This window comes from Chroicocephalus ridibundus, chromosome 3 (genome assembly GCF_963924245.1).
Source record: "Chroicocephalus ridibundus chromosome 3, bChrRid1.1, whole genome shotgun sequence".
NCBI lineage: Eukaryota > Metazoa > Chordata > Aves > Charadriiformes > Laridae > Chroicocephalus > Chroicocephalus ridibundus.
In genome coordinates, this window is record NC_086286.1 from 74,245,932 (window position 1) to 74,272,560 (window position 26,629).

Genomic DNA, 26,629 nt, shown 5'->3' on the forward strand with positions numbered 1-26,629 from the left:
TCCTTTTACATGTGCATCTCCAAGTGATTTTTCAGTCTGACATGTGGCTGTGTAAGCAGGACCTCCTGGAGTCCATGTCATGGAGCTGACTCAGCTTATAAACAAACACTAAGCCTGCAGAGTCAGGCTGAGATCCTAAAGGCATTCTGCAACTTTCTTGACTCGTGCCCAGAAACACAGGTTCTGTAGGCTAGAGCTGCCCTTCAGCTATACTGTGCAACTGCTCTTTTCTGTAATTCTGCTGTCTTTTCCAGCCACACCATCCCTGCAAGATTTTTCAGGTGCCAGAGCAGTCAGAATTAGTTCTTGCAGTTGCAACTTAGTTAACAGCATTTAATCCACTTGCATGAATATTTCATTGCTCTGCTGCGAGTCCCTACCTTATCTAACCACCCGGTGGGTGCTAAACTGACTTTGACAAAAATGCAGATTTGAAAGTATAAACCTTGGTGAGGTAATCCAGATATTAAAGGCATGCCAAACTGCCTGCAGCATCTGATGTTATCAGAGCTTTTCCATGAGTTCACAGTCTTACAGACATACTTCCGTGGGCTGGATATTAACGGCAGCTTTCTGCATCTGTCAGATGCTAATTCAAGAAACAAAAAAGAGTTTGTAGTTCCTGTCTTAAAGGCGATGGGACGCTGGCACCGTTTCAGCTAGCTGTCTGCCCTACTATGAAACCCTGTACGGGTAGGAAGAAGGTAGGAGCAGGGTCCCAATTCACTGCAGGCAAAGTTCTGCCTCAGACAAGAATGCAAAGGCATGTGGGGTTGTCTTTGGACCTATTCGACTCATAAGTGTGCACATCTCGGTACTCCCTCCACCATACTGCAGCAAAAGACAGGGCAAGAGGAGTCCAAGTGAATCCCTATAGAAGTAGGAGGCAGTAAAAGGTCAGTATTGCCTTTAATAAAGACAGTGAACACATTTCCAGGTAAAATCAGTAATAAATGATAGCACAACTCGGATGCTTTTCATCTGTAGGTCTTGGAGCACCTCACATAGGTAAATATTGCTATTCCAAGCATAGAGCTATTGTGAGTAATAAAGGCTTTTTGCAGACATATTTCAACGTGGATCTTTGTTAAAGCCACTTCTCTTCACATGGCGTCTGTTTAAGATTTACATGCAAAGTACGAGAAGAAGGGGAGGCGGCAGTCGGTTGTTGCTTACCAATCCAGTGCCGATTGCCTTTGCACTTTGCAGTGGGTGGTTTGAGCTGCAGGCACGCAGCTTACCCGTAATTACCACAATTTCCTGTTACACTCATTTGAAAAGACAATGTTCCTGAGGAAGTTATGAAGACGGCAAGTAAGTTGCTGCCTTAATTTCTGCGTGTTTGATTTAAGAGTGCTGCCTTAATTATGCCAGTTAGAGCTTATTTACAAGTGCTTCTCAAACAGTGCTGTCTTTTAGTGGGATGAGAAGGCTTGTGCTTCCAGATAACATATGGGCAAATTCGGATATTCTGCCGTCCTCTCGGCATGTTGCTCGGAAACAGCTGCAGAAGATTCAAGGCAACTCTTTTCTTTTACTGGTGCTGAAACTGTGGGGAAAGTAGCTTAAATATTCAGTTGCAAGATGCTGCTGCAGCTGGGATGTCAGATAAGAAAATGCAACTGTTAGTAAATCTAGTGTATGACTGTAAATGTTCCTTAAAGGCAGTAACTGAAAAAGCAATTTCACGTGTTCAAACCAGCACGTTTTTTTAAAAGTACTGAATTATTTATGCCTTCAGACGGACTCTCCCGTCGGTTGTGAAGTACACGCTCCCTCACTGTTCACGAAACGGGGTTTTCAAAAGGAAGGATATCTGTACCTTTTTGCTAACAGTCATGGCTTCCTGCCTTTGTTGGGGGAAACACGGTGGAGGGAAGCAGCAAGTTTGCTGTCTGTCTGATGCACAGATAACCTGTTCAGGGCGCACAGCGTTGCTGCACAGCTTGCAGCACGGATAGGACTGGGTTTGACTTTGCCTGGGCTGTCTGTCGTGACAGCAACTGCCTTCCTAGCCACAGCTCCAATATCTACAGAGGGCTGAATATAGCTCTCAAATAAGGGGATTATCCAGAGAGAATATTAGGTGCTATACTTTTTTTCTGGGCAACGCAACGTGTGCAAGGAAATGTTGTGGGAAAAGCTGTGTTGCTAGGCAGTTGTTTTGCTGGTAATGCGGGAACTAAGCCAACGCAGAACAAGCCATAGAGACTGTTCTTTTCAGGCCACAGAACAGCAGAGAGCCTCTGCACGTTCTTTGCACTCAGAGTTTTCCTCTGTGTGTGTTTGGAAACCATTGATGCCATGTACCACTGCTCTTTAAAACTGATAAACCACCTGCGACACTCTTCTCTCCGCTCACCCAAAGAAGTTTTCATTTCTGTAACACATCTCTGATCGTTTTTTTAAGTGACGGTTTACTCAGGCAAAACTTCCATCATCACCTCTAGAAAAAGTGAGATTTAGAAAAGGAAAGAAAGCTACTAACTTGAAAAGTAGCAAATGCAAAAAATGACACCAAAATTATTATGGTTTAGTGTGTGAAAAGAACAATAGAGAAAATAAATTATTTACCTATGTGCTCATCAGTGACAATCCGAGTTTCTTTGCATCATCACTTTAAAGATTTATTCTGCTTAAGGTTGAGCAAACTAGAATACTCCCCTATACACTTACACTAACTTAAATCATCATTAACTGGATATGAAGAGACATGTGAAGGCCCAAAAAGATCCCTGTAGTTTCTGTGAAGAACTGCAAGATCCAGAGACATGTGACGGCAGCCTTAGTAATAGGGACTAATTTCCATTTCTGAGATAAAGTAGAGAGAAAAGTACAGCCCTTGGGCATCACACTGCATTTCAGTGAGCTGCGTGAGGCACTCTTAGATACTTCAGCTGTAGAATTGGAAATCCAACGCCAGGCAGAGGGAAGCCAGAGAGCAGTTCTCCGGGAGAGTCAGATACTGTACCAACACTCTGACTCTGATTTCAAGAAGAGAGAGGATATTTTTCAATGCCGCTATTCAGCTTGTCTCCGTTGCCTCCTGTGAGTCTGCAAAAGGCTTTGTGTCAGAGAAGCTACCATTAGACTTGGTGCTCATGGGCATCACCACTGAGAGTGCCAGCAGGGTCCCAGGGCCAGACAAGAGTGAAGAGGATCTTGCATTCCGAGTCACCTTCCTGCTGTCTGGTGGCAAATTTTATTTTAAAGGATTATTGTAGCTTAGTGTCGGTGGTGCCAACCCAAATCTCTGTCAGTGCCAAGCCTGGCAATGCTGTGAATGGTTTGCCATGAATGCTCAGGAGGAGGATGAGTTTCATGCAAAAGGGAGCTCTCATTCCTGCTGCCTGTAACGCACAAGCTCTGGGCTGGCCTGAGAAACCAGAAGCTGGGTGTCGTCTTTCACAGCTACTATATGCACCTTCCTTCATTTGCTTTGACATATTTTAGTTAATATTTCCCAAGTTGTGGCTAAGAACATCATGGCACCTTTTCAGATCACGTTTGTTAGTTTCAATTTTAGCTGGCATATTAGCTGAATATAAAACCTTATTTTATTTGCACACTAATTCATTTTCTTTCTTACTGCACTTCATAAATTAGTCAATGTACAGAATTGTATTACAGAAGCTCTACTAAATAATAAATAATTAATTTGGTTTGGCATATGATTCTGTGTTTGTGTCTCTGCCCAGTGCTCCTCTAATTCACAAAATGGGGGTTTTTTATCATAGGGTATGTAAGTTAAGATTAGATTTTTTGTTGTACCTTTCATAAAACTCATGCCTATTCTGAACTAGATGTTTCTGCAAAGAGTTTATACGGAGCAAAAATATTTATTTATTTTATAATGACTCTCTGAATTTTTAGTTGTGGGGGTTCTATTTATGTTTTTGTTTTGAGTTAGTAAAGTTTGGAGTTGATAATCAGTGTTCTCCTAAACGCCTATGACTCTGTCACATACAGATTCTGCTTTTAAAGACCTTCTGAAGGTGCTAGAGGAGCTCAGAGACTAGCTATTCTGCGTCTGTTGTGTTCTTCCCCTATATAAAATCCATTCATATTATCTGTATGCTACAGGAGAACATATGGTTCTGCTACAAGGACAAGGGTCTAGAGAGCAGTTTGAGAGAAATGTTTAAGTATTGTGTGCTGACTGGACTATCCAGATGCTGATAGCTTGCAGGAGTAAGTGCAGATGTGGAGCCAAAAACTAGAAGGTGAATGATTGTTTCTCTTCAAAAGCTTCTACTACAGCATCTACATGTGTATTATAATGTTCAAGCCAAATAGAAAATTGACCTAAGACATTCCACCTGGTATTGAGAGTATCAAGAGTGATTCTTCCCTGAAAACTCACTAGCCCCTTGTTTATCTTGGTGTTTCCAGTAAAGCTCTTGTTGCTTCACAGCAGCATGAGCAGTGAAGGCAAATCAAGATGTTAACAGAAAATGCCAGAAAGACCTATGACAAAACTGGACTGTGAGAAGATGGTGAGCCACAAGCTTTTGGCACCAGCCCAGGACAAAGTGCAGAGGAATATCTACAGGCAAATAAATTAGTCCTGAAAAGTTCTGCCTTGAATAAACTAGGAAAGTGGCTAAGGTAACCTTGATATTAGAAGATACCCTGGCCTGTGAAAAGGCAGAGGCAGTGGGTCATTGTGAAGGGGCATATGAATTACGAATGGGAAAAACTCAGAAAGTTTGCAGAAAACACAAGCAAACAGCTAGGGTGGAAATAAATGAATTTGACAGGAACGTTGATATTGCAGAATTATCTTCAGGTTTTTCAAGCTGAGAGATGTATTCAAGATAATAAGGACTAAGAAGGAAACATTACCAGGCAGACTCTAGATCACCAGTGCTGAACATTTGATGATCTCAGGAAAAGGCACCCTAAAGACAACACGATATTCAAAATACAGACCTTTACAAGCAGGATGATGATGAGGAGTGAATTGTACCGGAGAAAGATAAGAGCACCAGCCAGAAGTCACTGGAAAAAAAGGTCCAAAGAGTGGATGGCTCTGAGCAAGATGATCCAGAGGAGGAGGAGCTGGTCTGTTCAGGAAGTCACACGTGCTATATAATATGCTGAAAGAAAAAAAAAGATTCTTAAATAAAGAATGAGGAAAGTCGATTCTGCAGATTGTGCCTAAGAAAGGTGAGCTGCTAAGCTTCACAAGTCACCACAGGTGGCTGATCAGTGAAATTAGGTCCTTCTCAAAAGATTCACAGTACAGAGGAGCATGTCTGAGGAACAGTCCCCTGCTCAGGGTCTGGAACTGACAAGACTGGTGAGATCAGTGCTCTTGACAAACTGCGCAGGCTAAGCAACTGGTTCAAGGTGATAACTGGCAGTAGATAGGCTATCTGTCATCTCCCAGTGCTTTCCTAGCCTCCCCGGAGAAACTCATTAATGGAGTTAAAATGGCAGAAAGGCAAACAAGAGGTTTGAAGAGTAAAGTCAACAGCTTCCTCAGACCACTGAATTACTTGAACTGTTGGTCAGCGTGTACAAGGCATGGCAAAACCAGCGGTCTTCTGCAACGGAGAGGAAAAGAATTACATGGATACTAACAAGGCAGCAGTATGGCTGATGTGCACCATATTCTGTGCAAAGGCAGCTTGATTATATAGGATAGCAATTATTTAAGGAAACCATGAGGGATTGCTCAGTGGAGGTGGTCTTGGCTCATGCAAGGTCTCTACAGAGGGAGAGATTATTAATTTCCAACCTCTGGTTTACAAGACCCTGGGAACTTATGGACTAAGTCCGTGAAACACCATGCAAAAAAGCAAGCGTTGCTGTCAGTGAACTTAGCATTTGTCAATAGTGTTGAGAGAGCAGAGAAGCGGATTAGCGAAAAGGACAGAAAGAGTGGTGTGTGTTGCAATTTAGTTCCACCTATAAATGATTGGACCACTTCTGTTAAATCTCACAGCTTTCCCTGGCCCTGTAACTAAAGTTGCTCTAATCATATAGACCCTAGCATTTGCCTTGAATCTAAAATGTTGCTACCAAACTTTTAAAGAGAAGATGTTTTCCAATGTGCATCATCAGTACCTAATTGGGGCTGGACTACACAGTGCCTTCATCATCCTGCGAGTCACTTCAGGTGTTGGTCATGTCTCCATCTCCTCAATAGTCTGCCAGGAAGGAAGCAGAGGATCTTATCCAAAGATTATTGCATCCACTGCTGACTCCGATGGAAATACAAAAGCATTGTCTTTAAAATACTTGTGAATTGTGTGTCAGGATAGCATTCATTGAAATATTCCTCTGCCTTGTTTAATTAATTTGTATCACTTAGTGTCTTCATAGGTATAATTTTTCCAGCTGCTGCTCTTAGACTTATGGGAAACAGCATGGTGTCCCCTCTGAAAGAATTTCTTGGAATAGTTTGTGCAGCAATGTCTTGTGAGGGAAAGGGACACAGGGTGTTGAAATCTTATTAGCCCTCATGTAAGGCAAAGTCCTTTCTTAGAGGTTCTTAAAAGCATATCAATAAAATCTCCATAAAGCAGATTGACAGGAGGAGCATATCCTGCAATGAAATGCACAAGGGAGAAGAGGTTGTACAGCAAAGTCTCAGTAAAAGTGCTAAGAAGTAGAGATAGCTACCTTCCTTTTAAGCTCTTCTCCGTTATAACCTCCTCTTCTAGCAAAGGTGTAGTTTTGCCCACTTCGTCCGTTGCCATGTACATTCAGAACTGCTTGCTGGTTATCAGTATTGTACCATCCTTTTCAAATGCTGATGACACATTTCTGTTCTCATTTCCTCCTCTGCACACATGCATATGTCACACAAACACCATAGAGTCATATTCTGGTGAATCCTCTGAGATAAAAATAATAGGAGTCACCCAAGGGAGGGGATGAAGTAAATCGCTCAGAGGCCCCTAGCCTAACATTTTAAACAACAGCAGGAATTAAGAAACTGATGCAATAGGGAAGTAAATACGTTTCAGAAAATGAAAAACTGAGCCTGAATTTCTGACTGTGGCTTTCAAAGCAATAATGGTTTCCTTCCCCCCACTCCTCCCAGCACATACGCACATCTCTCCCTCAAAATAGCAAATTATGATGACTACAGTACAGAGCAAGAGCCAAAAGATTTGCTAATATATATTCTACGCATACCAGTGGTGGATATGTCATACAGAAAAAATGCATGGGACTTTTTTTTAAATTTTTAATAGCAATAACCAACAGAGGTCAGGGCATTTCCTAAAGATTTATTGACTGTTTGGAGTTAATATCCTTCACCTTACTTACGGACCACCATTTGCTCCCATCCAGCCATTAATCTGCAGGAAACACCCTGCACTGTAGTCACCGTTTCCTACGTAACAGCAGTGGAAATCAGTAGAAATGGTGTTTGAAGAGTGAGTAGAAATGCTACCCTGTACCTGAAGTGCATGTCATGTGCAAGAACGAGGGCAGGAAACAAAAGCTTCCAGGCTGATTCTTGTAGGACACAACACCATCCTTCCACTGGACATTGAGGAAGGTAGGTTGACCTCTTCTGACCCTCTTCTAGTCAGTAGTCTCACCACCCACAACTAAGTTCCAGCAGGAAACATTACTTGACAGCAGCACCTCAAGACATTATGAAATAGATGTAGGGTCCCTTCTGTCACCTTTGACTTTCTCTGCATTTTTTACCCCACCATTATAATGTTATAATACATTAGCTAAATGGATCATCTTCGATGAGTGACATTTCTTCATGCTTGCAGTTTGTTCAGTCTGTGAAGGAAATTACACTCCCTTAATCGCTGAAAAATTACAGGCTGAGAGTAAGTGCAGCGTAAGGGGGACGGTCTCCGGGAAAGCACAGATGGAGTCTGATAGAGTAGAGCCATGGAAACTATATAAATAAAAGCAGAATTGTTTATAAATATTTCCCTTTTTTGGGTGTGGGTGTGAGCAATTGCATTATTTGAAGACACTTTTCTCCTTTAACATCCTTTTTTATCCTTGACGCAGCAGTGGGTTCTTAGGGAAACGCGCAGCAGTGGGCAGGATGGCTGCAGGAGCTGTGGGAGACCCCCAGGGATCACAAGGCAGCAGAGAAGCCCCCAGAGCCCCCGAGCTGGATCTGCAGCAGGACCCCAGGCGTGGGGCAGAGCTCTGCCTTGCTGAGCAGCAAAGCCAGGAAACTTGGGCAGCCCTTCTGCTAACGTGACTTAGCTGCTTCCAGCAACCAGAATAGTCCTCCTACTGCTGCCAGCTGACTTTATAGCCCGTCCCATCCTGTCACTCAAGTGGTTGCAATTGGAGCTTTCAGCACGTAATTCAAAGCTGGTGTGATGAGGAGGGTGTTACAGTTTCACATAATAGAATTTGGGTTTACAAAACAGAGCACTGTAAGCAGTTAGGCACAAAAACTCTCCTAAAAGAGCTTTGCCTCCAGGCTGAGAGGTGGCTTTACTCCTGTAGCTGCTTTGTTCCTGTAGAAGAGCATCTTTCCATTTCACATAAACCACCTTGCACCTTTCAAAATGATGCCATCCACGCTTATTAATTCAGCTTCCCAAAGCTCCTGTGTGCAAAGCAGAGGGGCAGCTCCATGGAGGGGAGCAGAGGGGAGTAGAGGAGACCACCAGCATGGAGCTCCAGTAGCAAGGGGAAGCTTCTCCTCTGAGCAAACACTCAAACAAGGCAGACGGTGAGAAGGTGCAGGCATGACCCCAGAAGAGGACATACAAGCAGAGCGAGGAGGAAGCTGAGAAGGGGATGTGATTAACCAGAGAGGGGCAGGGCATGGGGAAATAACAGCCAGGCTCATGAGAGAAACCGAGCAGAAAAAATATGAGCAAAGAGTTTTTCTCCAAAAAACCCATAAAATATGTGCCCAAATGACAGAACCGCTGGTATGTGTGTGAATATTTCTCACAGTTATTTCTTACAGTTTTGAATTTCTAAAACATAGTAGTATGATTTCACTTTATTATCTTATTATTTTAAAAGCTTTTGTTTAGTTCTTCTGGACGGTGTCCAAATAAGACTTGTAATGTGTATTTAGATCCTTTGTTTTGGAAATCTGTTTTACACACATGAAAGAAACACATCTCTGGTGAGCAGTATTGCTAGAGATGGTGAGGATGAGTAACGCTGTGTTGGTATTCCTGCTGGCACTATTCCACGGGCCCCAGCCAAGAAGCTGAGATTATACAGACACGGGGTGACAGAAAGATTCTGCTTTGGAAAACTCACAGGGCTTCTACTCTCCTTTTATTCCCTGCTTTTAAGCCTGGGAAGCAGAATGGATGTCATGAGGCCACGCTTACCACATCAGGCCCCGCAGCCTGGCAGTGGCATCAAGGGGGGCACACGTCCTGGGCTGGAGGCCAAGCGATGCAGAACACCTCCGTGAGGGTCTGTATCTCAGCCCAGGCCATCCGTCTCACTCTCCTCCCACATGGCCAGGAATTGGTGAGATCCCACAGCCATGGCTTGGGGAGGTGGAGAAAATTGCATATCCTGAATTAAAATCTGGGAGAAAATAGTGTTTTGAAAACTTTGAGCAGCATGCCCAAACATGGCAATATTTTCCAGGATTGTCCTGGCTGGTCCCTCTATCTGTGTCTCCAGCCAGGCCAAACGTCCACTCAAGACCTTCCTCAGGTTTAACTGATGATTTCCTGGAAATTCCCATTAGTTACACCAGGAGGAAAAAGCATTTGACAAGACCTAAATCAAAGATAATTAAGTTCACTAAACTGGAAATTCCTTTATTTGTCTAACTGTGATCATCATGGGGCAGTTCAGGGGAAAGTTAGGAGGTGCACAGGAAACAGGCCCACGGCTGGGACCGACACTGGGCTGCACTAAGCCCTGGAGAGGTCGGAAAGCGGGTGACCAAACCAGGGAGCAGGGCTGGACACCAGAGCTATGGGCCAGGACACTGATCTTTGGTGCAGAGAGCAGGATGGAGAAGCTGGGTTGGAGAAGAGCTGAGCGCCGATCCTGGTATGGGTTGCTGGGGTACAGGTCCCTCCTCTCCTGTTCCTACCTTAACCTATTAGTGCTTCTGGTTTTAATTTTGCTGAAGCACAAAACGAAATATGGGTTGCACCAACTGATGCGGTTTCTAATTTAGCTTGTATAGTGATGCATGAAAGAAATTAGTGCATACTTAGCCAGGGTGTGAATATATAGTTCATCAGCTAGTTTGTACTATATTCTTTATAGGTGTCCTTCGTATGTGATAAATATTACAGTAACTTACTCTGCTTTCACAGGGACTGTGCAAAAGCCTAGTGCAGGCTACCTTGTGGGCTGTAAATTCACAGGGTGGCTACTGCACACTAACTTACTGTAGACAGACCCCGACTTAAAGCAGCGTCGCTTCTCTGCATAGATCAAGTTTATTTGTTTGTGCTTGTAGTTCCTATATGATCAGGAATCAACTGCAACTGGAGCCTCTAAGTGGGTTTGTAATAGAAGCAGAATAATAATAATAACTAATTGAAATGGAATAAATTGGTCGTGTCATTGTAAGCGTGCTGTCAGATGAAGTAAAGAAATCCCTTAATTTGTAAGCTGTTAAATGGAGACACAAAAGGCCCAGTTCGAGAGTTTAATTTTTTAACTGATGTGCAAGAGAATGGCTGTGGGTATTTCCTTTACTTCCAAGCTGTCACGGGTGAGGCATGGTTCTTTAATCAGTGTTCAAGCAGTACGTTGTGTTTTGGCTGGAGGAATATGCCATTCGTGTTTCCTAAGCCCTGTTTGCTTCTTGTGTGTCAGGGAGCTTTTGGCTTACACTGCCAGGACTTAAGGCAGTAACTGTGAAGCCAGGTGATGAGACGGGAGGCATCTTTCTTCAGTCTATTCTCTGTTCAGTCCGAGCTCCTGTATTTGGAGGACTTGCAGAGCTATTTGCAAATCCAGGTGATGACAAGCCAGGAACGCTGCGATGAAGACAGCCAGTCCCTCTTTCCCCAAGCTCTGGAAGAGCCATCGCTTGGAGGCACTGTTCAGGGGGAGCTGTCTTAATGAGACAAACAGGCACCCCAAACAGTTCCCTGTATTGGACATGGCAGAGAGATAAAGGTTAACTTGTTGCAATTACTCAAGGCTATAAAGGCAAAGATAATTAATTGTGTGTTTAATTAGGGGATCATAGCTGTGAGAAGGGATGTTCCATGGGTTAGTAGTTTCCTGCAGCGTATAAATGCCAAGACCAAATTAAATAGCTTGGTAAAAGCAAATGCTGAGGTGAGGTGAAGGGGTAAAACCATATAGTATGTAACGCACATGGGCTTCTAGTAGCATGGTTTTATTTTGTGATGGAAAAAGACTGAAAGGTCTTGAATATTATTATCTGAGGCTGGTAGTCAAGTGACGATTGACCACTCTATCATTAATCAAGTGACATATTTTGAGTTCTTTTTTAAAAGGCCATTTATTTCTCTATAGACTTAGAATTGTAAAATCTCTTTTTCTATTTAAGAATCAGCTAGTTTTAAGAGTACATTACTTGTAAATAATGCTAGCTCTCTAGCAGCCCCGCAGACAGGACGATACTCTGCTGGGTATCACTGCGAGGTAACGTCAGAGAAATGGGTCTTTTCACAGGATGATGGTCCTGCTGATATATAAATATTCTGTTATTTATGGAAAAATATATGTCAAGGCAAAGGCAACGTGTTCATGTTCACAGCAAATAACCAAAGAATTGCTAGAGCAATGTATAATTGTGTTCTTTGGGGGAAGTCCTCATTTATAGAGTCTTCTACCTTCTTCTGAATGACTTCCGTGTAAATGAGGATGAGGCTTTTTACACAGTAGCTGCTGGTGAAGCTGCGAGTGGGTTGCTTTCTGTGCCACTACGAACCATTTACATTCTGAATGATGCTCTTCTCTTTGGTTAAAACATAAAGTTATCTAGAAAAATATAGATGCTGTAGCACTCAAGCAGTGTTACCTTTCCTAATCTACCCCTCTCTCATTCTAACCCTCCTTCTCTGTAGTGGCAACTGCTGGGGGGAAGAGACCTGCTGCTACCACTGTCCCTAACAGTGTATCTGCCACAGTCTCTCCTCCTGACGCAGATGCAATTTTGCCTTATTGGCTTCCCACCCTAATTTTTATCACTATTGAAAATGCATCCCTATTTGACCTCGTCCTTTTCAATGGCCTGCTCAGTTTGCTGTGAGCTTTAGCATGTAACTTCACAGAAGGGAGACATAGTTTATGTGGTTTTCAAAAGAAAAGCATATATAAGTACTATTTTTAGGGCTTTGTAAGTTCCGTTTTTTATTTGCCTATGTGTTTAAACATAATAGATGATAAAGCAATGTATCCCAACTGCAGGTTTTTTCCCAGATAATAATGTGAGGTACATCATTGCACAACACCAGTTTTGCCTAGCTGTGAATTAACAGGAAGCCTAATATTTGCAAGAAAAGGTTTACAAGGTGACTTTTTCCTCACCTGTGTACTGCTAATCACAGCCATTTAGGGTGGAAAAAGGATAGTGAAGGCAGGAGGGATCTTTGGGGAAGGGCCTCAGTTGTGCTGCATGGAAGAGACACGTGAAGGTGGTATCTAAACTGTGGGACTCAAGGTGAGCCTGCCAGCTCCATGTTGAGGTTCGACCTGGGCACCCACCAATACCCTGCTCTGTGCCCCATGCACCCTGGGTCCTCTCACAGGGAGGCGTGAGGGTGTTCAGACCATATTCCTAAGGGGGTAAATGGGGCGGAAATGTGCATTACAGACTGTCCCTGGCCATGGCTAGATAAAAGATGGATCCGTTCCTACCAACTCATTCCTCTCCTCGAGCCAGAGCCACATGCCAGCTCACTGAAAGTTTCCTAAGAAGTGCTAAAAGCTGTATTGTTTGGGAAGTTTGAGAGGATGTTGGAGAAAATAATGTTAAATAAAGAAAAATCAAGACATTTTGCAGGGGCATGAACTATGTCACCGAGGACATTTCTTCTAGATGTACCTTTTGTGATTCTTTGAGCTAGAGAACAAGATCAGAAACCAAGATAATATTGTAGAGCTTTCAAAAAAGGAAATATCTTTTTTTTTTGGTTCCAGCAATATTAAAGAAGATTGAAGACGGAGAAACTGTAATTGTTGTCATCATTGGTTTTTAACTGAAGTCACATACTATAGCTAGCAAGACACTTATGTAACGCTGTCTAAAATGTCTTTGTGCTCAGAAAAGGTCGTAAGTAAATGACTTTGAAGCTTAATCAGTGAAAGTACAGGACAAGTTCTGTATTTCATTATAAATCCAGTTTAAATCCAGTCAGGTCAGCAGAGTTACTTGGGGTTTACAGTAGAGTAAATGTGTGCAGAATATAGCTCCATGATTTTAACTGTGTGTTGTTTCCACTGTGCGGATATTATGCATTTGTCTGCAACTTGCGGAGACTAATTTTAAAGAAAAGACTCAGTATACAAAACCATAAAATAATAATGATAGGACAAAAAGTGAAAAGTTTCATGATGTTTAATATGCAAAATGTTTTCTAGTGTTTCTGAAACAGTCTATAAAACTAGTGAATACTTTGTGTAGGTATTACTGTGACTAGTTGTGTATGTAGGACATTTTGGAATAGGATTTAAAAGCACAGCCTTGCTGTCTTTATAGTTGTGTTTAACTTCTTGATCCATTATATATTTTTGTGATCTGTAGGCAAAGCCATAAATCCTTTGGAGAAAGAGCAGCTCTCCAGAGGAGCCTAGTTTGTTAAGTTTCTTTTGAGCTAGTTTAGATCCCTGGGTTTGTTGGCTTTGATTTTTGGCACTTAGATAACAGAGAGCACTTTCACCATCTCAGGTCACACAGAGGAGTCAGCAGGGCCCTTTCTTTCAGGATATAAATGTGCCGTCGGCGATGCTGGGGAAGCAAAGGCAGCAGGAAGAGAAGACTTGCAGCACGAGTGGTCTGTCTGTTTTCTGAAGCAGCTGAGAGTGACTTTTGATTTGAACCTGTAAACCAGATCCTGCACTTCTGTATAATTGCTTATGAAGAATACCGTAAAAGGTGAGACTTGAACAGAGGATAAAAATCAGAAGTAATACAAAAGAAATCACATTTGGATTCACAAGGTTTATACACAGTCTGGGTCAAAACTTTCACAGAAGTCTCTGGATTCAGATCCTAAGCCTGAAGTCGTTTCCGTACTAAGAGGAATGATGTCCACTTCGTGGGTCGGAGACGGTGAAAGGGCCGTGGCGGTGAGGGTTGGCAGGGCGCACCAGTGGGCCAGGCAGCCGCACGCTCACCGCGAGTGGCATTTAACTTTCGGTAATCTACTGTGAAACGCCATTGCCCGCTTGGTTTCTTTACTGGCCACATCAGTGAGTTATAAGGCAAGTGAGTCCTCTTAATGATGTCTCTTTTTTCTAAATCTGATACCACCCCGTCTGCTCCTGCAAGTGCAGCTGCAGGCAGTGGATACTGCTGGACGTTGATGATTTTAGAGGGAGGCAAAGGTATGGAAGTTTCTAATAGACACAGTTTCACTGTGTCTAACCCTTTTTCGTGTCCTGCAAAACTCCACAGTCCCATCTGGAAATTTCCACATTTGCCCACGCAGCACGTCAAATCCTAGGAGGTTAGTACACGAGGCACCCACTAACGCTTCCGCCCTAGTCATTCGCTGCTCTCCCGGCAACCAGAGGTTAATTTTTGGAGTGGGGCATGTTTTTACCACACTGTCAATTCCTGTGAAGTTGACTCTGTGTCGGGTGGGATTTATACCTAGAAGTTGTGCTGTTTCGTTAGCGATTGCAGACATTTGCGCTCCAGTGTTGATAATAAAGTTTATAATATTGATATTGATAATGTTGATAGTAAAGTTTACCAACATCTTCCGGGGTCCAACAGGAATGACAATAACAGGTTCGGAGTCTTCATGAGAGAGCCACTAGTACTCGCCAGACAGGGTGGCTCACTGCCCTCCCCGGGGACAGGAGTTTTTTGACTGGGGCTCTGGCAAATCAATCAAGTTACTCCGGTGCAGAAGGCACAATTTTCTCACGACTTGGGGATTCTCCTGTTAGACTTTTCTCCCCAGCCAAATTATTCTTTCTAGTTAGAGATTGGACCGGCGTATGGCGATCTCCCGTAGGGACACCGTGCAAGAATTTTCGGGTTGTTGGAGCACCCCTAATTGTAGGGCTGTAGGCCACAACTCGTTTCGGTCCTTATCAGGCTTAAACCTTCCCTCCGATGTAGGGTTTTGAGTGTGAGTTCGGACTTGGCGAACCTTTCGGGGGTGTTTGGAGGATTTTTCACTAGTTAGGCTGGCCCAGCCCATCTGGCGCCCGTATTGGTCTATTTCCTGTACGTATTCATTCCAGGTGGGCATGTAGCGACGCCGGCCCCACCCATGAGCATCCCGGGCCTCTCGTATGCGATCTTGAGTGCAGACAACGAACAGTTTCAGGCAATCGGGAAGACCACGGATGAGATGGGCTAATTGATTTGGGTCGATAGGGGCTGACATTGGGGATTTCTGAAATTCCTCTCTGTCATACATGGCTTGCAGATGAGCTGCTCTCTGTACAGCCGCAAACAGATCAGAGTAGCCTGTAGCTCTAATCTCTAACAGCTCCCCCTCTCTCGCAGATCCATACCACCTGTCCAATAGGCTGCTCGAGCAGTTAGGGAATAATTATGATCCCTGGGCACAGTGGATAAAAACACTCCTGGTCCCCAAGAGTCTCTTGTTTCTTCCTCACTCAACATAATTCTATCTGCCCCTGCAGAAGAAACTCACCACACATACTCAACAGCTGACTCTTCTGGCCGCCTCGAATATTTCTCCCTTATTTTCGCTAACTCGGTTGGTGTCCATGGAACAGTACGCACAGCGGTGTGGATTTCATCATCATCATCAACCGCGGTTTCAGTTTTAACCAGGGGATGTAAAGGAAAGACTCGGGATTTCAAAGTAAAAGTCCTTTCCTCCTCATCTTCTTCCTCATCCTCACTATTAGACCAAAGATCTCCGGTCTGGGTTCTGGAATTTGCATAACACATTAACTTACGAATTTGTTGGACCTGGGTCGAGGGCTGCATTTTATCTAAGAGCCCAGTCACTCTTTCCAATAACATTTTAAGTTGGAGATTTTCACTCCCGAGTCAAACATTCCGGTTTCCTAAACATTCATTCTCACTCACAAGCTTATCAACTTGAGTTCTTAATTTTTCTCCTGTCTCCTTCTGAAAAGCTAATGATGACTTCAGCACCTCATTCTCCGATTTCAGGGTTGCATATTCTACAGCAGAAATCAGATTAGGAGCAGGGGTTTCCCTAGCTTCTTGTGCACAAGATAAACAGGCGCCTAACACAGCACAGATCACATCCTTGCTTTTTCCCACTCTGAGCTTTTGTGAAGCCCGACACTCTTCAATACGTTCCACCACCTTTTCTTCATCCTTCCAAAATTTTTGGGCCCACTCCTTCCCATCCTGGGAAGAGGCACAATCATATTTTTGCAGCAGTTTATCCATGGCAATCCTGCCGACTATGCCCAAATCCTGTTGCGTGAAAAGGGGCAAAGCGGTTTTGGCAGAAGATAAACCCCCTTGCGTTCTAACCCTCCTCACCGAGGTGGGAGGCTAGGTGCGGCTAGGTTTAAATTCTGAGGGATGCCCAATTCAGCACTCTCAGTCCGATCGCGTTTAATATGTATTAAACTGTTACGATTCAGATATACTAATAGTGGACTGCACCTTCAGTCTAGTCGTGCTCGTGAACTAGCACGGCCACTCTCGAGTCTTTGGTCGCATTCAGTGAGAAACCAAAACGGCTAGCTACTTCAACAGTGCAGTTTATTTAAACAACAGATGTACAGGTTCTTAGGATTGCTGGTGATAAATCCACTGTCTGCAAAGCACGTGCAAATAAAGATACTGTTAAGTATACAAAATGCGCAACAAAGTCATAAACAATACAGCCTGGCTACAAATGTAGGAGAGAGATTCTCTAGAGAAATTTCTAAGTTCCCCAAGGAAACACTTGGTATAATCTAAGTCTTACCCAAAGGCGTCCCTATGAAGGAAGAAAGGCTCAGCCCATCGACTGGTCCTGGAAGTCAGTGATGGAGTTCTCCTGACTTGTTCGCGATGGTGTCTTCCCCAATATCCCCCCCTCCTCGGGCTATTTTTATACTATTTTTATATCTTCAAAGTGGAGTTTGAGTGACTTTAGTCATAAATACTTTTGTTATGATTGGCGTACTCAAGAAGGAGTGGTCGCACCTCAGGGGCGGGTAGCCTCCAGGATGGAGGTGTGTTTTGGTACATTGTAATAAGCAAAGTTCACACAAAGGACAGCATTTCATCAACATTTGACGAAATGTTGGCTCAGGTAGCAAGTAGGGCCGCTTATCTGTTTCGTAGTAAGCAAGTAGGCAACTTATCTGTTCCGTAGTACCACCTCATTCCCATATCTGCTATTCGTCACAAGGGAAGGCCACGGAACAGTCGTGTTCCATTCCATCCCTCGTGTAGTTTTGCAAACAACCTTGTACAGGGAATTGCAGATGTTGGGTTCTTTGTGTGCCAGCTGCGGCTGTATTCTACCTCAGAAGCCTTTTGATTTTATGACTTTCCTTAATGTGTGAACAATGCTGTACTTTTGTTTTCTTGGCCAATTTAGTAATTATTCCACAAATAGAGAAGAGGAGAAAGAAAGCAGAAAGCTACTGGTGGAAGGTAGACATAGCCCGTCTAAAACAATGCATCTTTCCCAGGATTTCTGTGTGGCTTTTTCTGGATGGGACATATAGAGATTTACCAGTATTCAGCAGACTGTAGCTACTGTCTGCTGCTGGAGCGAGTGCACTTTCTGCAGCTCTTTTCACTGATTTGTGTACAAAAAGTACTCTGAACTTGGCCCTGGAAGTAAAAGGTAAAATAACAGGAAGGTTTTGTTCAGTGCTCTTGTTTTGGGGGATGCATTAGGCTGTGCAAAATTCAAAGGGGTGGGTTTTCCTGTTTCTTTTCTAATGATGATTTTTACAGTGTGTAAATATGGGAGGTGCACACACCTGCGCTCGTTTTTCCTGCAGAAGCATCATGGACCAGACAGATAAAATGATATGGCTAATTCATTTAGGAGTGTTATTTAAAGGTCAATAGTTGCTCAACAGAAATGACTGTTAAATTCATTGCCAAATACAACAGCTTTTGTGAGTGCTTGAGAAAAATAATCATAAATATGTCTGTATAAAATCTCTTCCGTTTGTATGTTTTGCTGTCTCACTATAAATATAAAAAATGTCCTTCCTCCTGGGAAAATTTAGTGTGATAATCACTTTTTGAGCCAGAATGGGTCAGAAGACAAGGTGCAGCTGCGCTGCCTCAGGAGGAAGGAACAGTGTTCCTGAGCATTTCCTGACCCAGGAGGAGTATGGCTCCCGTCAAAAACCCTGCTGCTCTGAGGGTAAAGCTTGTACCTCTTTTGGCTGGACACCTTGCTACATTGCAGTGTCTCTCTGCCCGGCGGCACAAGCAGTGCCTGTGTCCTTTCTGGCAGGCCTCTCCAGCAGAAGAACGCTTGATGCGCTGGAATCAAGGCTTTCCGCAGCAAGATGTCCATTTTGCTTTCAAGTTCAGCAAAGAAGCAAGTGGGGAGGCAGCCTGGCTCAGAGGTGACTTCACACGTGATGTGGCTCGGTGTGCTGTTAGGCCATCCCAGCTCCAGGAGGTCTCCAGGCAGGACAGGAGGCAACTGTCCCCCTGAGAGATGAGCCTAGGGAGGCCGCTGCAGGGAATATTCGGGGCCAGGCTTCCTGGGACCCTGGGCAGCTCAGGGAACAGGTTATCTGCTCAGAAAGCCCGGGATCTGCTCATCTCAACTGAGAACAAGGCCATGTCTAAACTGATCTTGATTTATTCCCCCCAGGAAAAAAAAATAATATTATCCTGCTGATGCTAGGCATCAATGAGGGCACTAACAATGCCAATCTAGGAATGGGGGGTGGAACATTCATACCTCTCTTCTCTAAGCTTAGTCTAGTCCTATGCACGTAATGCTTTCTATCACTTACTTGATAACCCATCATTATGAATTACCCACTGATTTGTTGATTTGGGATGTATGCGGTGATTCCTCTGGCAAAGCAAGCCAAGAGAATTTATATTTGACAACAAGTTTCTGAATAACTAGAGATGGAGTCTCATTAGAGATGTATTCAGATTGTGAAATGGGCAGATACATTTAAAAAATTCTTATTTTAGTAGGCTTAATGCTGTACTGGCAGCGCTGATGTAGCTTGTGGAAATCAGTTTACATTTCATGTAAATGTCTGAGTGAGAGATTTGTTGATAGTGATTCTTTGTTTTAATGACAAGAATGTCAATCTACATAGTACATGAAATTTACTGAAAACAAAATAAATCATAAGACCATCAGACGCTTGGGTGTTGTCTGCATGTTTTGGTGGCAGGGCTGGGTATAGTGTGAAGAACATGACCAGAGCAGGTGGTTTCCATCAAATGGCATCATGACAGTATAAAGGAAGGTAAACTGGGCCCTGCTGGCTCTATCGTTTATGCTCTGCAGATCAGCTGATGTAATTTTCTCTGATGGATCTCTCTCCCTCTCTGTGGTGTCCTGGGGAGCTGCACTGCCTATTCATGCTGCCCTTGACGGATAGCTAAGCGAATAGAAGTGCACCATCCAAAAAGGCAGCGGTGCCGGTTCCCATTAATATTCCTGTGTGTCCTTTTGGTGAGTTCTAGCGGGTAAAAAAACCATTAAATCTGGAATCTGTTACCTATTAAGCAGTTGTTGCCTTACATATCTGGCAATGTTGACGTAAGATCTTGTGATACAATGGGTTTTGCAAAATAATGCCATCTGTCTGCTGGAAATCAGACTAAGATTATATGCATGTCTCTTTATAGACCAGTGTCCGTAAAGATAGTGTCTATAGATGTGTCAATGGCAACATCTTTTGTTCAGTGACCTGGAACCTGATTTGCAAATGCATCTGTGTGGTTTATGTTCGTGTGCATCCTTTGTGTTTTTTAGTACACTAGGTGCCAATGTAAATGTGCTTCATGAAGCAAGCACCTTGATTAGATTTGGGCATGTGTAAATATTTTATTTTATCTATGTCCGATATAAAAACCTGCCAAGTGCCTCACACTGTTGCTCTGGTGCCAAATTACTACAGCTTTAACTCTCACGCAGAAACATTTGTGTGCAGTGGTGTTTTTGTGCACGTTTTAAAATTGCGTTGTGTAGTGAACATGCTGCTCAGTGACTACTAGAGTCTATTTAGTAAAAATTTGATGAAAAAATGTAAATATTAAACAATTACATTTTGTTTAAGAGCCAAAGACATACCTCATCATGATTTACCAGAAAAATGTTGGCTGTCAAAAAACTCATATGTAATGATAAACTGTAATGACGATATACAAGAAAGGGAAAAGCTTTTCCTCTTTCCTTAAAGAAATACAGTAACAATTTCTAAGAGTCAAATCCTTGATCGTTTCTCCCTAAGTTCAGTCTTTAAGAGCAGCAAAAGAAATCACTATATCCCTCCCTCTCCTTCCCTGATTTCTTGAAACTGTCCAGGAAACAGATTTTAGATCTGTTGTCAGATCATTTTTCTATAGCAAAATAATTATATTTTGTTTTAGAATCTGCAAACAGCTAAAATGTGCATTCTTTTTAATCTGCATTGCCAGCAAGGATAAAGTTAAATACAGATGCTACAAGTAACATTTATAATGGATGGTACTGCAAAAAGAGCAAAACTTTGAGTGTCACCTTAACTGGCTGGTTATATTCTCTATTTTTCAATACGAAAAAAAAAAAGAGAAAATACAGGGCATAAATGCTCCACGTGTCTTTTAGGCAGCAGTCTTCAATCTAATTGCATGAAGAAAGATATACAAAAGATCATTTCACAACACATCAGTCAGAAGAGTGTCATCCTCGCTGCATCACTCAGGGCAGGGAGATTACAACAACCGTCTTGTGCCTTGGCCAAGCTCTTTCTTTTTATTTGGCCTCCGGCTTGAAAGAGGCTCGAATTCGAGATTAGAAATCCAGTGTATTACGTGCTTTTGTAAGTAATCCAGGTTAGTTTTAAACGACTTGTGTTCTACGGCTCATTCATGTTCTGCGTGTCCTCAGATGGTTACCTACAAAGCCGCTGCAAGGAAAAGAGCTGTAGACCCCCACGCGCTTGTCAGATCGTGAGGGAGTTTGTGGCAGGCAGAGTTTGGAGTTGGCTCCGGTCCCCTCGTGGTGCCAGGCTGCGCGCAGAGTGGCCAGGCACACACGCAGCATTTGGGGTGCAAAGTTGCCCGTAAACTACTTTTTAAAAGGCTGCACAGTGCTTCAGCTGGGAAAAGGTTTGCTGTCTCTCTACAGAGGATACTGATCAAGACAGACAGAAAAACATTTTCTGGTCAAGCCTGTAAGTGATATAAAACCTGGTGAAATAGTAAGTGAACGCAATGCATTAGAGCTGGGCCTGCACAAAGAGCCTGTGTTGGCTCCCTGGGATCCAGTCAAGGCATAGACCATGGACACCATTCTCAAGTGAGGTTATAAGAAGCTGGTGAACTTCTGGTCCGGATGACGCTCTGCTTTCTAGCCTGTTGACTATGTCTTCTTTCTGCAGGCTACAAAGCTGTGTCTAAATACAACTCCCTCAGAGCAATTAGATTTTTTTTACGCAACCTGAAAGCAGGCATCCCAACTTACTCTCCTATGAAGAAAACGGTACGTTTCCCAAATAAACCCCAGCTGCGTTGCTGGGACTTTGCTGTCAGGAAGGTTTTCATTGGTGTGCACTGAAAATCTGGAGCCTGTTGTGCTCAGTGCCCATACTCTGTTTCTTAGCAGGGTTTTCCTGTCTTCAGCCAGAGCTGGGAACACTGACGTTCACCCAGCGTGTTTCCTCTCTGCTGAATTCCTCTACGTTGAATGACTAACAAGAGACCAAGGCACACTGTGAAGATATCTGTTCGTTCCTAGTGCTCAGATTTTCCATTCATTGCCAAGACACGGCATCCATTTCCAGCAGTAAATGTCACGCACACAATAGCTCTGCTGTCGGTGTGAAAACCTAGCTTAACTAGAGGAGGAGGCATAAAAGATCAGAGCACATCCTCTATGTGCAAAAACTGTACAGTCCAAAATACGTCTCATACTGGCAATTCGAAACAGATTGATTAGACAGGGTTGTATCCTAAGGCTTCATTGTCTGCCTGCATCAAATATTACTCTTTTTTACTGGAATCATCTTTATGTGCCTGGGTACTAAAACTGATTATGGCCTTTACTTGGGCAAAAGAAGGCAGCATTTGAAGGAAGGTTCCCAGACCACAGACCTGACTACGTGTGGTCTTCACCCGGGTGAACAGGGATCAGGTGAACGTTAGGAGATACTGGAGCTGTTTGTCTTTATCCAGCTTGGAGCAGACAATATTCCACAGGTCATGTTTAAGCAAGCAGGAGATCTGAGGGACAGCAACAGAAGATGGTATAGGACAAAAGAAAGCAGAGCCAGCAATGTCCCAGTGCAAGGCAGCGTTAGAAAACAAACGCTAGGGACTCCATTTGAGGTCAGTCTCTGAACTGAGAGCAAGACTCAAATCAAAATCTGAATCTTCTGCCTTGTCGTTTGACCTTCACTGCACAGTCTGTAAATTGATTTAAAAGCAGTCTAATTCCTCAGTGCAGATGTGTTTCAAGTGTATGAGAATATTTCTCCAGCTTTATATAGTAAGGGACACATAAAATCTGATTTGAAAAATAATATAGCGTGCAATGAATAAATGATATGCTCTGACATTTGGTGGTGTTTGTGAGATATAAGTCTATTTCTAGTGCAGTGTAGGCTTAAATAGCCAAGTGGTGTTTATAGGAGATGGGCTGCTGCATTCCTTTTCAGTTTGCTAATAAGCGCTACTCTACTGAAGTAAGCCAGCCCTGCGCTGAATAAACACGTGGGACTCTGTTCATCTATAGGACAACGTGAACAGACCACCATACCTTCACTGGAGATCTGTGCATACATCGTGTCTTAAATTGCAAAAAAAGAAAACAGTATTTAAACTACTTGACTGTGCTTTTTGGATACATGCTCAGCCTCTGTATACACCTGAGTTTACCTAGTTGAAACTTGAACTAAAAATAATCCATAGCTGGAGAATCTGTGGGATGGACACGGTAAAATTCCAGCAAGATGGCTGTGAAGTGTAGTTTATTCTTGTAAAATGCTTTAGGATCTTTGTTTTAAGTGTGTTTAGACCATAAATGCCAGTGAGTTTGTTTTACTGCTGTTCAGTACTTTCAGTGTTGTATCATTCCATTAAGAAATGGAGGTATGTCATTTTGTCTGAATTACCATGGAAAACTTTCTTCTGTCCAGTCCTCCAGCTGGAGCACAGAAACATGAGTTTCTCTCATACTGGTGAATATACTAGGGAGATGGGGATACCGACCTGTGTAGTGCCACCACCAAGTAGTAGAGGTAGGGGAAAAATCGTATTTTATGACTGTATTGACATTCAGTCACTGGAAAAAATTAAAGCTAAAACAATGGGACAAGTGTTAATGATTCTTCCTCTTCAAGATAATTTTGGCTTGTTACAAAATGATTCTAAATCCAAAGTATTTTGAGAGGTTGTGAGAAGGATTTGAATTTGGATATAGTTTCTGCTCTCAGATTTACAGTGGTTATCTTTCTCTACGGTGGCCTGAACAACCCCCCAAAACCCAATGTCTGAACTTCTCTAGATGCAGTTAGTGCAGCATTGGGAGGTATCAGGCTTTATTCAGAATCCTGCTGTCAGTCGCCAAAAATTCAAATCCCCTCTACTTTTGGAAGGTGCTGAGCCAAAGTCCCTGACCCTTTCTTCTTGGATCGTGCTGGGGTAGGAGCTAAGTGAAGAACTTCACCCAGTTCTGCTAAAGCAGCTCCCTCCTACCCCTTTTCTGAGAGCGCTTTTAGCTGGGATTGTCGCTGTGATCAGTTAATTAAGCCAGACAGAAGCATACAGAGAGCCAAGGCATGATTTTTCACTTGTAGCAACTAGGTCTTGAAAAGGAAAATGTTAACACGTGGTACTATCTTGCCACTCAGAAATACGTAATTGTGCTTGAACACTGTTTCACTATGGAGGGGGACTCTGTAAGTGGAATCGAAAACATCTGGAAATGGCTTCCTAATGGAAAAAACAGATCATGGACAAGGTAACTAAAGTAGCTGCTTGACTGATTATATTAATGCCCAGAAGGAAGTATGTCCATTACATTTTTTCTGTGGCTTTCCCATTGTATCTTTCTCTCATTTAACAATGATCCATATACAAGGAAGGCTAAGGACAATGCAAATTGGCGGAGGGAAATAATTGCCTTTAAGCAATGTCCTTTTGCTTTCAGACTAGCTGGGATTGTTTTCCCTCTCTCTTAGAAACCCCTATGTATAGCCAGTGAGCAGGGTTGGCTGCTTGGTTTGAATTTCTCTTTGTCTGTTTACTGTGACAAAAAAGGCCCCAGCTTGTAAGCAAGCTGCAAAGCATCGAGCAAGGATGTGTTTTGAAGGACAGGAACAGCTGAGCCTTCTGGAGGCTCTACAGTTTGCTGATTATTGTGGTCTCCTGGCCGCTCTGGCTCACGGTTATATCTATGTGATTTATCTGCATATCCAATTTTATAAATTATTCCAAAGAGGAATCGGTATGATGCTACCCTCAAACTTCCCTCTCCAAGATGAAGAAACTGTCACTCCAAAACTGCATGTTATCAGAGCTTTCTTCTCACCCTTTCTCTCTTTCTCTCCTTTCTTTCTTGCTTGCTTCCTTCCTTCCCTTTCTTTTCTTCTTCCCTTCTTTCCTGCTTTCGTTTTCTTTCCTTCTTTTACTTTCTCTTTCTTTAATTCTGTCTCTATTTCCTTCTTTCCTTCTCTTCCTTTTTTCTTTCACTTTCAAGTCCGTCTGCTTCTTTGTCTCATTTTTTGCTTTCTTTTCTGTTTTCTCCCCCTTCTCTCGGGTTCAGTCTCATTCTTTCTTTCTCTCTCTTCCTCATTCTTTCCTCATTCTGTTTTTTATTCTCTTTCTGAATGCCACTACATTCTTACAGAGGGGAAAATTAAACTTTATGTTTTGTTTACTGCTTTCTGAAACACTTTGTATGAAGAGAGCTCCTGATCTAAATGCACATCTTGCTGACGGTTCTTTTGGCCCTAGGTGAGTTTAGCAAATCACGTATCAGCTTAATTTGGAAGAGGATTGAGCCCCCAGGGTGGATTTCAGGTCTGACTGACCATAGAATCATAGAATAGTTTGGATTGTAAGGGACCTTTAAAGGTCCCCTAGTCCAAACCCCACCTGCAATGATCAGTCTGCATGAAAGCAAGCAAGAAAAGAAAGACGCATCAATCTACTTACTTGTCTGCCTAAAACTATTACATCAAAGAAAGCTTGAACAGATTCTGAACTGAACAGTTTTTGAGGAGAGCATGAAGACTCTAGAAGCTGATGCTGACACATTTCTGTGAAGGCATTACTTCACAGTACAGATGTATGTTTCTTTGTAGCGTCCAGAAAATTGTATTTGACTGTTGCTATTTAGTGAGAACCGACAGAGCACTTCATGCTGTTTGAGAGGCAAATGAAAATTCAGGGCCTCCTACCAGGCGCCTGTTTCTTATTTCTGAAACGCTAAGTATGCTTTAATTGTGGTCTGGAAGTTAATGTTATTTCTGAATTGTCTTCTTAATTCTCATCATTCCTATACTGCAGATGTGGAAAATTACCCTCTTTACTATATTGCCTATGATTTTCTTCATTATTATCTGCTAAGGTTCTAAAATCTGTTATGAGCTCGCTGCTAATTTCAACTTCCTTTCCTTTTTTGGGGGAAAAACAATGCCACAACAGAAAACAATCCATCTGTATAGTTACTGAAGGACTTACCCTGTTGTAATAAGGAACTCTTTTCAGAGCCATAGGTCAATACTTCTACTTAGGTCAGCCAAGAGGAATTGTCTTTTCTTGGGGACGTGCTATACCCGTCTCTTCTTTCCAAGGGAAACAGTTTTCACCAGACCAGTTTTCACATACTTTGCCAGATAGTCAAACCTGTGGTGTTTGAAAAATTAAAGTTGTCTTTAATAAAACCCTCTTTTCTAGTATAACCATTCTTTCTGTATTAGGCAGCTATGCACTATTAAATTGTTCAGAAAATAGTATATAATAGTATTATGAAAACAGTAATTTTCTAAAATGTGCATTCATTTTTAATTTTATCTGTTCTTTGTCATTTTTTTCTCATAGCTATGCACAGCATAGAAGTAACTGGACTGTTTGGATTCTCCCGGTGTATTTTTAAAGGAATTTAATTTAAATGATAGACTTGAGAATGGTTAGTAATAATGACATCACTGTTACAACAAAACCAATTTTTAGCAAAACCTCAGCTTACTAAGCTATGAATAAACAATTCTACGGGTGGTAAGTACATTTAGCATTGTCTAACAGGGAAGCATTAAAACTGGAGAGCCCTGAACTCCCTTCCCAACTCCATAGTGGGCTGTTCTGCGCCCAGTTTTCATCATCTTTGAAATGGCCACAACGGGACTCACTCCCACTGGTCTGGAAGTGACG

The 26,629-nt window shown here is 42.7% G+C and overlaps 1 protein-coding gene across 1 annotated transcript in view; it reads left to right on the top strand.

The window, feature by feature from the left end:
• The first annotated feature begins 1,275 nt into the window (after positions 1 to 1,275).
• CEP85L (centrosomal protein 85 like) overlaps positions 1,276 to 26,629 on the top strand; it is a 153,893-nt gene continuing 128,539 nt past the window's right edge. The window contains exon 1 of the mRNA XM_063329724.1: positions 1,276 to 1,314. The gene's annotated coding sequence lies outside the window, so the exon portion shown is untranslated. The remainder of the gene's footprint in view (positions 1,315 to 26,629) is intronic.